The 12,014-nt window shown below is 44.4% G+C and overlaps 1 pseudogene; it reads left to right on the top strand.

Annotated features, from left to right (window-relative positions):
- On the top strand, positions 1 to 4,176 carry LOC119333266 (annotated as a pseudogene).
- The last annotated feature ends 7,838 nt before the right edge of the window (positions 4,177 to 12,014 follow it).

The raw sequence follows: 12,014 nt of genomic DNA, 5'->3' as shown, positions 1-12,014 counted from the left end.
ATGCTGGTACCACCATGTTTTTTTCCTCACTCTATGTAGCCACACTCGTTTGTCCATTTCTACTTATTATTTATGTTAAATAGTATCCGTTGATTGTAGAAGCACTGGCGTTCAGGGATTGCAAAATCCATAATATCAAGAAGCAGTAGGAACCTGGCTAACTTCGATGCGGATAACGCGCTGTAGAAGAAAGTGGATCAACCAAAGTAGACCTTGATCGAAAGGCACCACAAGGCGAACCAATAGAGTGTGGTGTAAGCGGTGAAGCAGAATAGGAATTGGAACTGCTTGAACTAGAAAGGGCTTCCTCTACCGCGCTACCTCGGGAGCTCCGGAAACGGTATACTCACTTCACTCATCTGTAATGGTATCCTTGAAAGCTAGCTAAAGTGGGTTCTAGACAAAGTTCTCCTAAGCAGGGCGGAAGGAAAAACAAGAGCAGTATAGCTCTACATTACGCTTCGGGGGCCTCGTCTTACTCACTCACCTTCTACTAATCGGACCGTGACAAAACAACTAGCCCAGCAATAGGCAAGGACTGGCTGAAATCCCTTTCCGGATCCAGTCTATCCGTATCTGCTGTCCCTTCCGCTTTCTGTGTTGATGGAGCTCGGTCAGATAGTTCTGGTATTGCGAAGGAGGGAAACGCATTGGGATCATCCAATCCCTTCTGATCGGTTGTCATATTGAATTGCAAATTCTCGTATAGTAAGAGTTCCTTCGGTTTCCTACCTAGCACATTCTCTGTTGTCTACGCCAATATTTTACCTGCGAGTAGAGTGTGGCTGGCTACATACGGGGGAACTCAACCTACCTTTCGAAGGGTAGACCTTTACAGATGAGTGAAACGAGGATTTAGGTATATAAGGAGACGACCCGCCAAGCGAGCCAGCCTGATACCGACTTTCATTGATAGGCCAAGAAACATAGAGAATGGGAACTTGTTCGCACGTACCTCGACCGCAGGTCTGAGAATGACGAGTGTGCTTTCGCCCACAGCTTCTGTTGCTTAACCGGCTCGTGGTGTTTATGGTCCTGACCCGGTACAGCCGCTAAGCTCATTTTTCATTTCCAAGTGTTGTTACTAGCCTCGAGAGAGATGTTTCACAGGATTCACCTGCAACTGATAAACCTGGGGGATAATACCGAAACAGTCCTTTTTTTCTGATCATAGAGGAGCCGTATGAAGCTAAGGTTTCATGTACGGTTTTGCAATAGCGGTGGGAGCTGTGATGTTATTATCGACTATGATTATCTAACAGTTCAAGTACAGTTGATATAGTTGAAGCACAGCCAAAATATGGTTTTTTATGGAATCTTTGGCGTCAGCCTATAGGCTTTCTAGTTTTTAGAATTTCTTCTTTGGCCGAATGTGAAAGATTACCCAGAGGGGGAATTAGTTGCGGGTTATCAAACCGAATATTCCGGTATCAAATATGGTTTCTTTTCTCTTGTTTCTTACTTATCCTTATTAGTTTCCTCTTTATTTGTAACAGTTCTTTACTTAGGCGGGTGGCATTTATCTATTCCCTACATATCCACGATTCTCCCAGTGTAGGAATCACACTAGTTATCTTGACCTTGATTCGGTCAAGCAGTTTTTCCTTACTATACTCCAGTACGAACAGGAAAATAATCTGTGTACTCAACGGTGCATTAGTAATTATCTGGGATTTATTTGGCTCTTTAAAGCAAAACGGTGTCTTGACTCTCAAGAATAGTGCGTGTTAATATCCATGTAGATAAAGATAGAGATAGCAACGAACTGGATGCATAGTCAAACAAAAAACTTGTGACTTGTTCTCGTAGGCTAACTAACCAAATCATAGGATCTAACACGAGACCGGATAAACACCGCGCCCCCGCCGCATCTATCTATGTAAGCTAATCCCTCGACCTCAACCGACTCCCAAATCTCAATTGCTTTGTCTCTCTCTCTCTCCTTCCCTTTCGCCGCGTGCGCCGTCCAATCCAAACCAATCCCAAGTCCCCACCCGCTCGCGGCGAGCAAAGCAAGATGATTTCCCCGGACGCGGCCCGCAACGTCATCGGCAATGTCATCTCCTTCGGCCTCTTCCTCTCCCCTGTGTAAGCCGCCGCCGCCATCCCCCTCGTCCGCTTGTCTAGTCTACTCTCTATGGAAGGTGGTTGGTAATTAGGGTTTGATTCTGATGAGGGGGCGCTTGCTTTTTGCTTGTACATGTGCAGGCCGACGTTCTGGCGGATCATCAAGAACAAGGACGTGGAGGAGTTCAAGTCGGACCCGTACCTAGCGACGCTGCTCAACTGCATGCTCTGGGTGTTCTACGGCATCCTCTGCGTCATATTCGGCTCGGCAATGTACGCCTCCCCCTCACCATCATGGTACGTACCCATCGATCCCGCTCTTGATCCACGTGCATAGATGTCTTTTTAGATCTATATTGGTAGAAGTTAGTGATATTGTTGGGGAATAGGCGTGCGTTCCCCTTCGGTTGGTGGCGGCGGTGATGTTGTTGGTGTTGTGTGGATGAGGGTTTCATAGGTTAAGTTGTCGTGCATGGTCACTTACTGCTGGGTCAGTCAAGGATTTTTTGGACCCAGCTGTCAGTGACACGTTGCCTTTGCAGTTCAGAATGGATTGGTGATTCAGGGGTTCTACTTTTTAAGATTTAAAAAGCCGATATTAATTCTTCTGGAACTTCTATTTAAGAACAGATTAGCCATATTCATCTTCTCCAGTCTCCAGGTTCTTTTCTGATTACTGATTAATGATGGGTTGCCATCATCTTTCAAATCTGTTGCATGATCTAGACACAGTGGTCTGTGAAGGATCTTGCAGCTTACTCAGAGCAAGTGACTCATCAGGTTATAGCTGAGGCATTCATTATGTACCACTATTAGCATACCTTAGTTGCTGTTTCTTCTGGAAGCATGGATGCGGGAGCCAATTTTGGAACCAAATCCATCTCTAAAAGATGCATCAATGGTCCTGTTTTAACCATCGTGTCAAATCTCTTCTTTCCCCCTTTTTACCAGTAAAAACCAACGTGCTACCTTTTGGGCTAAACTGTCATGGTGTTCATGTGGCACATCCCAAGAACATGTTGCTCTATGTTCCGTCAAAAGGCCTATTGTTCGTTTCTACCTAAAAAGATACCGTAGCCCCTACGTGTCCTCTGATTATCGATGCGGTATCCTTGGTTACTTGCAGTTGCATTCAATACATGCAGTTCTGTTGTACAATTGATTAGCTAACCAAACTTGTTCTGTTGTTCTCGCCAAACTCGTTGGCTGTTGAGTGACGGGTCTGGAACGGGAGGAATATTTCATCTAATGAAATCTGCCATGTTCAGCTTCATCGTAAACATATGTGTTCACCTAGGGGATGCAAGTTTAAGGTGTGCCCGATTTCGAATCATGTGTTCTTGGATGGAGATAGTACATGTGTCCCTGTACCAGTCTGTGCTTTTTGTGATCTTCCCTTGCCAACTCTATGAGATGATCACGTTGAAATGGAAAAGGGATCCTGTATGTCGGTTTCTTCTCGTGGGTCATGTGGTCCAGGTGTAGAGTTCACCAATATTACCTGCTGAATTTATTTACATTTTACATAGAACATAGAATCAATCTTGTTAATTACCTATTTAAATATATATATATATATATCTATTTTTGGAACGCTCGAGCTGTTGCATCCTGTGCTTGGAATTAATGAATATATATTTTTGCGGGGAGGAATTAATGTGTATTGTGGGTTGCGTGCAGGGTAAAGTGATCAAGACCAAGAGCGTCGAGTACATGCCCTTCTTCCTGTCACTAGTGAGCTTCCTCAACGGCGTCTACTGGACGTCCTACGCTCTCATCAAATTCGACCTCTACGTCACGGTCAGTAATATCTCCATCTTCAGGTTCCAACCAAATCTTATATAACTTGAGAGTGTCTCTCTAACTGTGTCGGCTCTTGTCTTCGTTCGTGCACTGCAGATCCCCAATGGCCTCGGTGCGCTGTTCGGCCTCGTCCTGTACGCCTGCTACTACAGGCCGACCCCCAAGAAGGAGAAGAGCGTAAAGCTCAAATGTGATTGAAGGCTCCTGGCTCCTTGACTGCAATAACAAGTGCTAGCTACAGTAAGAACAAGGGAATCTAGAGACCGAGACTGAAAGAAAAGGCTAGGCTACTTCTATTCGTTATTCGTTTCCCATATGATTTTCCATATTTTACCATAAAAATAGGATGTTTTTAGCCATTTATTGTTAGTACTGAAATCAGGCATAAAGGATTTTACGGGAGGTAAAGAAGTTATTTCAACAATGTTCCTGTCATCAAATCCTGATTCAACAAAGCCATGCCAGCTGTGTTGGTCGTTCCTCCGATTCAAAGTTCTCTTGGATTCCAAAAAGCATCACTACCCGCATACTGAAGTTGCTTAAATCTATTGAATTCCACCTCTGCACCTCTTTCTTGGGGCATAGGTGAACCTATAATTGATAGTAGAGCGTATGCTAAATCCCCAACCCTCATGATGCACTTCGTTTGATTCATTCCGCTTATCGTACCACTTAGAGCTTTCAAACCCTTTTCTTAGCGCTGCGGTAATATGTTGTTATTTATAAATAGGAATGGTATGTTTAATAGCTCGCATATGTGTGTTTTAGATTCTATAGTACTCGGTTCTTCTGTTCGACGAGTTCTTATTTTCCTAGGTCTAATAATATGTTTACTGGTTCATTTTCACCGGAGGAGGCAGCTAGAAATCCTGTTTTGTCAGTAGGTTGGCATACAAGGAGCTTAAAGGTGATGGATAAGGCTTTCACCCATCCGATACTGAGTAATCCGTTAATCGATCCCCAAGGGAAGGGTACTTGTATCTATAGCACATTGGTGTTTCAAGCAGGCCAGCCCACTCTTAACAACAATGCAATCAGTCCATTCACTCAAAACCGGAACCCACACTCAAAGTTAAGGTCAATACTCCATTTATACATACAAGCCTCGACAGAGGGGAAGCACCTACAGCATAATCACTCATGAACACATATTGACTCACTTCTAGATAGATTAGTTGATTCACAATGCCCGCAGATACCTATATATGTTATTTAACCTTTTTATTGGAATATGTTTATCTAAGGCAGATCGAACTAGTCTTAGTATATGGAAGATCTTGGGGACAAGGAGCTTAAACGTTATCGATCGACATATTGGCTCGATCGGGGCCCAGGCTCTGCCCTCCGAGCACTTAAGCATGCATCCGGATTCGGGCTCTGGGCTTGCTCATCAATATGTCAGTGTGGCAAGTGCTTAATGTAGCATTCTTGTCAAGGACTTCCCAATGTTTAAATAGAGTCCAGGGATCTGCAGGCTTGTATTGGGAATGCCATCCGCTTCCAGCGTGCGGTTGACCGGGCTGCCATCACAATAATCTAGGGTTTGCATATGCTCTAGCATTCATTCTTGTTCTTGGTCTTGCTTGTTCTCCCTGGATCTCACTGCTTCCTTCCTACCCCCGGTAGCAAAAGTCACGAGATTAGTTATTTAAAACGGGCCTTCTGCCTTGGATTGCTTTGGCCCATTTGACTGGATTCCCAGTATGGCACCTTGCCCATAAAAGCTAACTACTAACTTCGGTGAAGGAAGAAGCAAGTTCCCAAGAGAAGTGAAGTCATCAACCTGGTATTAGTTTGCCAATCTAAAAGTCAAGTGATACAGGTCGGGATGGGAAGAAAGAAGCGATTTCCTCGAATTTGCTTTCGAAAAGGTGTAGCTGCATGGAACAAAATCCACATTACTAGTTCTCAATTATGAGTAACTTGCAGGATGAAAGATTCTTATTATTGTTAGCACCTCTGCTCTACCTTTTTAGGCTAGCTTCCCATCGCTCGAAGTACACTTCCGGTGCACTTCTCACTGGTCAAGCACTATCGCTTGATTTCTCTCATAACTCTTCCACCTACTCCTTTGAGTAAAGGAGAAGATTGTTGGATTGATCCCTCGATTTGGACACTGTAGGGAGCTTCTTCAGTCAGTGGGCAAGGAATTCTGCGGCTCAAGTCTCTGAGCTTGATTGCACATAGGGTGAGAGAAATCTACCTTCTACTAAGGTGAGGTGTACTGTGTGTAGGGCCCTGCTAAGTCTTAAAGACCAACTTGAGGACTCAACCCAACCGCTGACTGACTTCTCGATGGCCCGAGAAAAGCAATTCGAAAACAAATCTAAGTAGTTCCACACACAGGGCTTTGTTTGAAAGACAGAGGTATGTTCGTAAAGGTAGGCTAGGCGCAGCGCAATCCTTAGAAAGCATACCTAGATTCAAAGCCCACTCTTTCCTTCAGCTTCCACCGCTGTCTTATGCGGCAAATAACCACCTAGGGAGTAGAAGTTTCTTATTTCGGTCTTTTCCTAGTTGTCTCTATTTCGATTGCATTCTATGTCAATAGGTTCGTTTTTGCTTTATCGATAACTATCTCCTCTTGATGGAAGAACAGAAATCTCATTTGATTCGCTAGGAATAGGAAAAATTGGAATAAGCAGAAGGGAGATTGGATTGGGATGACCAGTCGGTATTCGAAGATCCTTTGGGCTTAAATGAAATAGACTAATAAAGACATTCGCACAGAGCACACGATTCGCTAAATAGTCAGGATTCAGATTTGGTGTAGCATAGTTTGGATCAGTGATATCATGACCTGAGCAGGCATCCTTCACCTCGGAATTCCCCATATTATGAATAGTCAAAGTTCACGTGGATGCTGCTTTCTGTCTCGGATACTGGAATTGGCGCAACTGGAGCAATTATCCGAGATGCGGTGGGCATGTTCATTGCGGCCTGCAGTGTTATGCTCCCTCGGGCAATTGACGCGACATCAGCGGAAGAGAAACCAGTATCTATTGATGGCGAGCCCGGATAATTGAAACAAGCAAGATACCATCTCTTCTTTAACTAAACTAAACAGAGCAAACCTCAACCGATGCGGCCAAAGAGCAAGTGGACTGAACTGCTCTCCCTTACTATGAATAAAACGGAGAGTAGAACCGAACACTTGAAGCTCTAATTACCAGTATCTTTGGATACGGAGACCGAGGAAGAGTTCCTCCAATCTCTTTAAACACACTCTAATTGGGGGTCCAGATTCCAGGTCGGAACCCACGTTATCCCTTGTTTAAGGGGAATAGATGAGATCCATGGCATATACCTCGTAACTAACAGAGGCAGACCCGGTTTAATGACACCTTTCACAATATCATTAACCCGAACCTCGTCCTCAGCAGTCAGAGGCGTGATAATTGACGCGAACGTCCTCTTATACTAAATATCTTTTTATCAAGCTATTATGATGCTCGCTTCTCTTCGGTTGGATTCCTCTCGAAGAAGGAAATTGTGCTTCTTCAGTTCTACATTCAAATTATTGTGAGTAGATGGATACTAGGCCTTTTCTGAGAAACTTGGTTTCGGGAACTTTGTAGGATCCTTGGTAGAGCCATTTGGAGCGGAGGGTAATCGATTTATGACAAAGACTGTGCTTTCAAACACGACACCCAGGGGAATGGAGGCTTTGTACATAGTTGCAAGACGTTGCTCTACAATGTCTCGGTGTTGACGCTCTGCGAGGCCTTACTGCTCCTTATCTCATTTCTTTGGAAAGGCAAACCTAATTCATACGGAACTCTTGGTACATTTCTTTTTCACTCTCGCCCCGGCGAAAGCACACAATGCAGATCCATGCATGGGAGCTAGTTCAATAGGCCTCTCGGTGAAATCGCCTACTTTACTTTTTATACGAAATTCGTTGCATGTAGATCTTCCATTTATTGGGAATTCGTTCGACGACCATCTGATTCTAATTCACTTCCATCCTTTAGCCATGTCTCTTGATCGATACCATCCACGTGTCTTTTATTCTTTCTAAAAATAAAATGCATTGCGACTTCCTTTTTTCCGATTTGCATTCAAGTAGATAAGACAAGCTTGTGGGGATTGTCAAGAACAAACTTAGACCAGTTCATATTTGTGCCTGCACAACTGAAGAGGTCAAGAGCAATAGGCCCGGATGCGCTCACCTTGGCCCAGGGTTGGCCCTTGAAAAGGATAAAAAATATGAGATAGAGTGGAATTCTTTTCGCTATTGCATTCCCTGTAGATCAGTTCAGCCCATTTCTTGTAGCATACATTCGAAGAGAAACCATTTATCCAATCTGCAGCTATACGCTGAGAAGGAAGGGGCAACAGACCCGACCGTTGCTCGTACTCGGTTTTCTATGGAAGGTCCCGAGTCAGCTAAAAAACTAGAAAATCAACAGCGATCGATCTCAGGAATCAGCCCATCTGATCTTTTATTTGATTGGGATTGTGGTTTCGCTGGGCTTACTTTCTTGATGAGGTTTAAGGTATAGCAAGTAAGGCGATGCCTCCTCCCTGATTGCAGAAATTGTTGACTTTAGAAAAGGTTCAACAAGAACTATAGCAATAAAGGAGCTTCTCCAGTTCCACAGGTCAAGGTACAATGGTAGAACTTGTCTCCTTGAATGGCTACTTTGGGAAGACAGACCTCTCCCTCGCTTATCGCATGGCTGTCTTTCCCCTCTACGAATGCCCAAAATCGGGTCGATTTTGAAAAACATTCCCTCCGGCTATAGGCCGAAACCACGCTCAAGTGCTTCTATAAGTTATTTTTTACTCGAAAGCCGGTTGCTTTTTTTACGATAAAGCCGCCTCTACTATGCTCGCCATCAACTGATACTGGTTTAGCTTCAGCGGAAGGATGGGGAATCAGGAGAACATGGGGGGAGGAAGTAGCTACGCCTAACTCAAGATCTAGGAAATGCTTAGTAAGGTATCCCCGGTATTTACTGATTCTTGCTGTCCCTATATGTCTGTAATGATCGCTCTGGCTCTGGGCCGTATGATCTTCGGGATGCAGAATAGGGGATCGCTTGTAAAATGGACCAGCTCCGTATCAACGAATCTTCTCCGTTCTTATTTTTACCTGTTGTATTATTTCCTAGGAGGAATACAATGATCTTCCGTTCTTTCCAATGACAAACAGGAAGTCAGGTTTCAAATGTAATTCCGTGTTGGTAACTTAATTTGGGTCTGGGAGGCCGAAGCTACCGATCAAGCTCCATTTTATAGATTTTATAGCTCAGCCCTCTTTCTAACAATGAATCACTGATTTCCCCGATATTTGCCTCAGAAAGGGGAAACAAGATATCGATGGAATTTACCCACACCATCACCACTTTTGAAAGAGAAAATAAGTGTTCAGCTGACCCAAATTCTGATCGAAAAAACAAAAACTTATGGATTGAATGATTTCGACAAGCGAAATCGACTCGGAACCAAGGGGAACAAGACGAGATTCCGTGTTCACTTATTGATTCCAAAATGAATCGAATTCGTGAACTTTAGAACAATATTACTCCTCTTCCTTACGGCTCCCCTGTGCCTAGTGATTTCTCGTGCTCGATTCATCCCATTCGAGTATATCTACTCGGCTATCCTTAGAAAAGTCAAAAGATAAGGAGCTCAACCTGTGGAAATCCTACTACCATCGGCTGTCACATTCGTTCCCACTTACCGCAGGGATGGATCAAGTAACTGGTGATTCTTTTCAAGGTCAGATGCTTTTTGGGCTTATTTTCTAAAAAATCTTCATTTTGATCGAAAAAACCCGGGGTTAGGCGAATGCGCGGGTACTCTTGATCTGGCTGCTCCATGTAAATTTCCTCATCCAACTCCCCATTAAGGAAAGCCGTCTGCCCATCTGATGAACGAGAAGACCGTGCGAGGCAGCCCGTGATAGTAGTACTCGAATGGTGGTAAATCTAGCCACAGGTGAGTAAGTATCAAAGAAATGCCTACTTTTGCTGCTATGCGGATGGAGGACTTTTGGGCCTGGCATTATGAGAAACCGGGACAGTTCTCTGTCCGTTCTGCTTACCGGATATTGATAAAAACGAAGCAGCGACGGGGTACCCGTGGATCCACTATGCAATAGACCACTCGGGTAGTGTTGCCATAGGCGACACGCAGAGCCCGCACTGTCAGATGGGAGAGCGCCAACGGCCTTTGGACGATGTCAGGAACGGGGGACCTTGAAGGATCAGGAAGAGAAACATCTGAGCCACCGTCAGACTCATCGCCGTCGGAGCCAGCATTGTCAGGCGCCTGAATAGCATGGGATCAGTCCATCATCGCCCACAGCTTCACTTCACTTCAGTTCAGCTCAGCATACTAGGGAGACCACGGGGAATGTGAGAGTACTGACATATGACCCAATCGCGACAAAGCCTTGTGCTGCAACAACTGTGGCTAGGGATAAGAGTTCCTCGGCTGCAACTTCCAATAACTAAGCTCGCGTAAAAGTATTAGTTAGTGGGTCTTGGTTGAATAGTGGATCTTGGTTGAGAAACTCATAGATAGAGATTGATCTGTTTGCTCTCTGCTTAGTGGTTTCTTACTCGGTCTCCTCATCTGAATAGATGGTCGCACACTTCAACTAGAATCCAAACCATAGTAGAACGGGGGCTCAAAAGGAAACTTCAGAGCTGGAATATATAATCTCCAGTAGTACACTTAGCCCTTCGGCCTTATTTCAACTTGAACCTGAATTTGCAGCACATTTTGGCGTTATTATATTAACATAAGCATTGAACACTGACGGCTAGCCCATACATGCAAACACAAGAAATCAAACCAAACAAAGACACTTAGCATAGGAGTAGATCGGAATCAAACTAAGACAAAGAACACCTGACATGAAAACAAATGTCTCCAGACACTTATTGAATTTAAACCAACCTTAGAAAACTAAAAAGAGTCTACGGACTCTTCTATTCTAGCGAGATGCTAGACGAATAAAGAGCACTTGCTGCTCCACCCGCAGCGCTTCCTGCCTCTCCTCCAAACCCTCTATGCGCTCTCTGGTAGCGCGAATGCGCGCTTCTTTCTTTGCAGGATCCATTGTTCTAACACTTCTCAACTGGTTGTTTAGCACTCTACGGTGCCCTTCAATCTCATTTTGCAGTTGCTCCGTTTCGGTAGCAATTGCAGAAAGCCTGTTTGCGGTTGCAGCATCCATAGCAATGCGTGCTAGTACTCAATTTCTTTGTGATGAAGTGAAGATATCTATATACCATTTATAGAGTGGTAGAGTAATATCGCCATGCAGTACGAATTGCATGGCTGCATGCAGCCTTTATGAACAAACAAACTTTGCAGAGCCGTTTCACCTAATGATTCCGTCGGCGGATCATCCACGTCACGAATTGAATGGCAGGCACAATTCTTACTAGTTCTCCGCCCTACTTTTTTCAGTTGAAGACTATCAGGCCTGGAAATGGAAACTTTGGACCCGGGAGACGGTTTGATGTCTCGTACATAGCCAGCCCAGGGCGCTGCCCATAAGGGTCACTGTATGTAGGTTTTCAGCTCTAAGGTCCCCACTCATCACAATCGTTGGCCCTCATCCCGCATTGGAGCATAGCGTTAGTATCTTTTGGTGTATCAACAACATAGGCACCTGATCTATTTGAACTTTAAACCACAAGGGAAGTTTTCACATAAGCAGCCTTTCTCCCGTTAAAAGGTGGGTACCTTTCCCTAAATCCTTCTCCCGTGCATGCTATTCTCCTGTTCCCCCGAAGGGCGGTATCAATACGGCAACCCGAAAGCTCGTTATCAAAGTGGTCTCTTCTCAAAAGCTTATCTGCCAGATGAAAACAAGTTCATAGTAACAGGTGGCCGTTGAGCTCCTAGTTTGACTGTTGGTGCCAGACTAGAATGGAAGAATGCCCATAATACTGAAATGCAGAAGAATACCTCACTAATAAGAAATAGAGCAACACCCATTGTGCTTCCTTTCTTTTACTAGAGAGAGTAGTCCAAGCCTCTAAATATCTTGAGAGCTTTGTGTTGGATCTGATGGTTGAGCCTTTGTTCTTTGCGAGCCTTGCCTTTCTCTTTTTTGCTCTGCTGTGGAGTTCTTTGATGGTCTATCTTCGCACCTGGCGCTTCTGCCTCTTTCTTCCTTC

The sequence above is a fragment of the Triticum dicoccoides genome, chromosome 7A (genome assembly GCF_002162155.2).
Source record: "Triticum dicoccoides isolate Atlit2015 ecotype Zavitan chromosome 7A, WEW_v2.0, whole genome shotgun sequence".
Classification (NCBI taxonomy): Eukaryota; Viridiplantae; Streptophyta; class Magnoliopsida; order Poales; family Poaceae; genus Triticum; species Triticum dicoccoides.
Note: the sequence above shows the minus strand (reverse complement) of the source record. Positions and strands in the feature narration are given on the sequence as shown.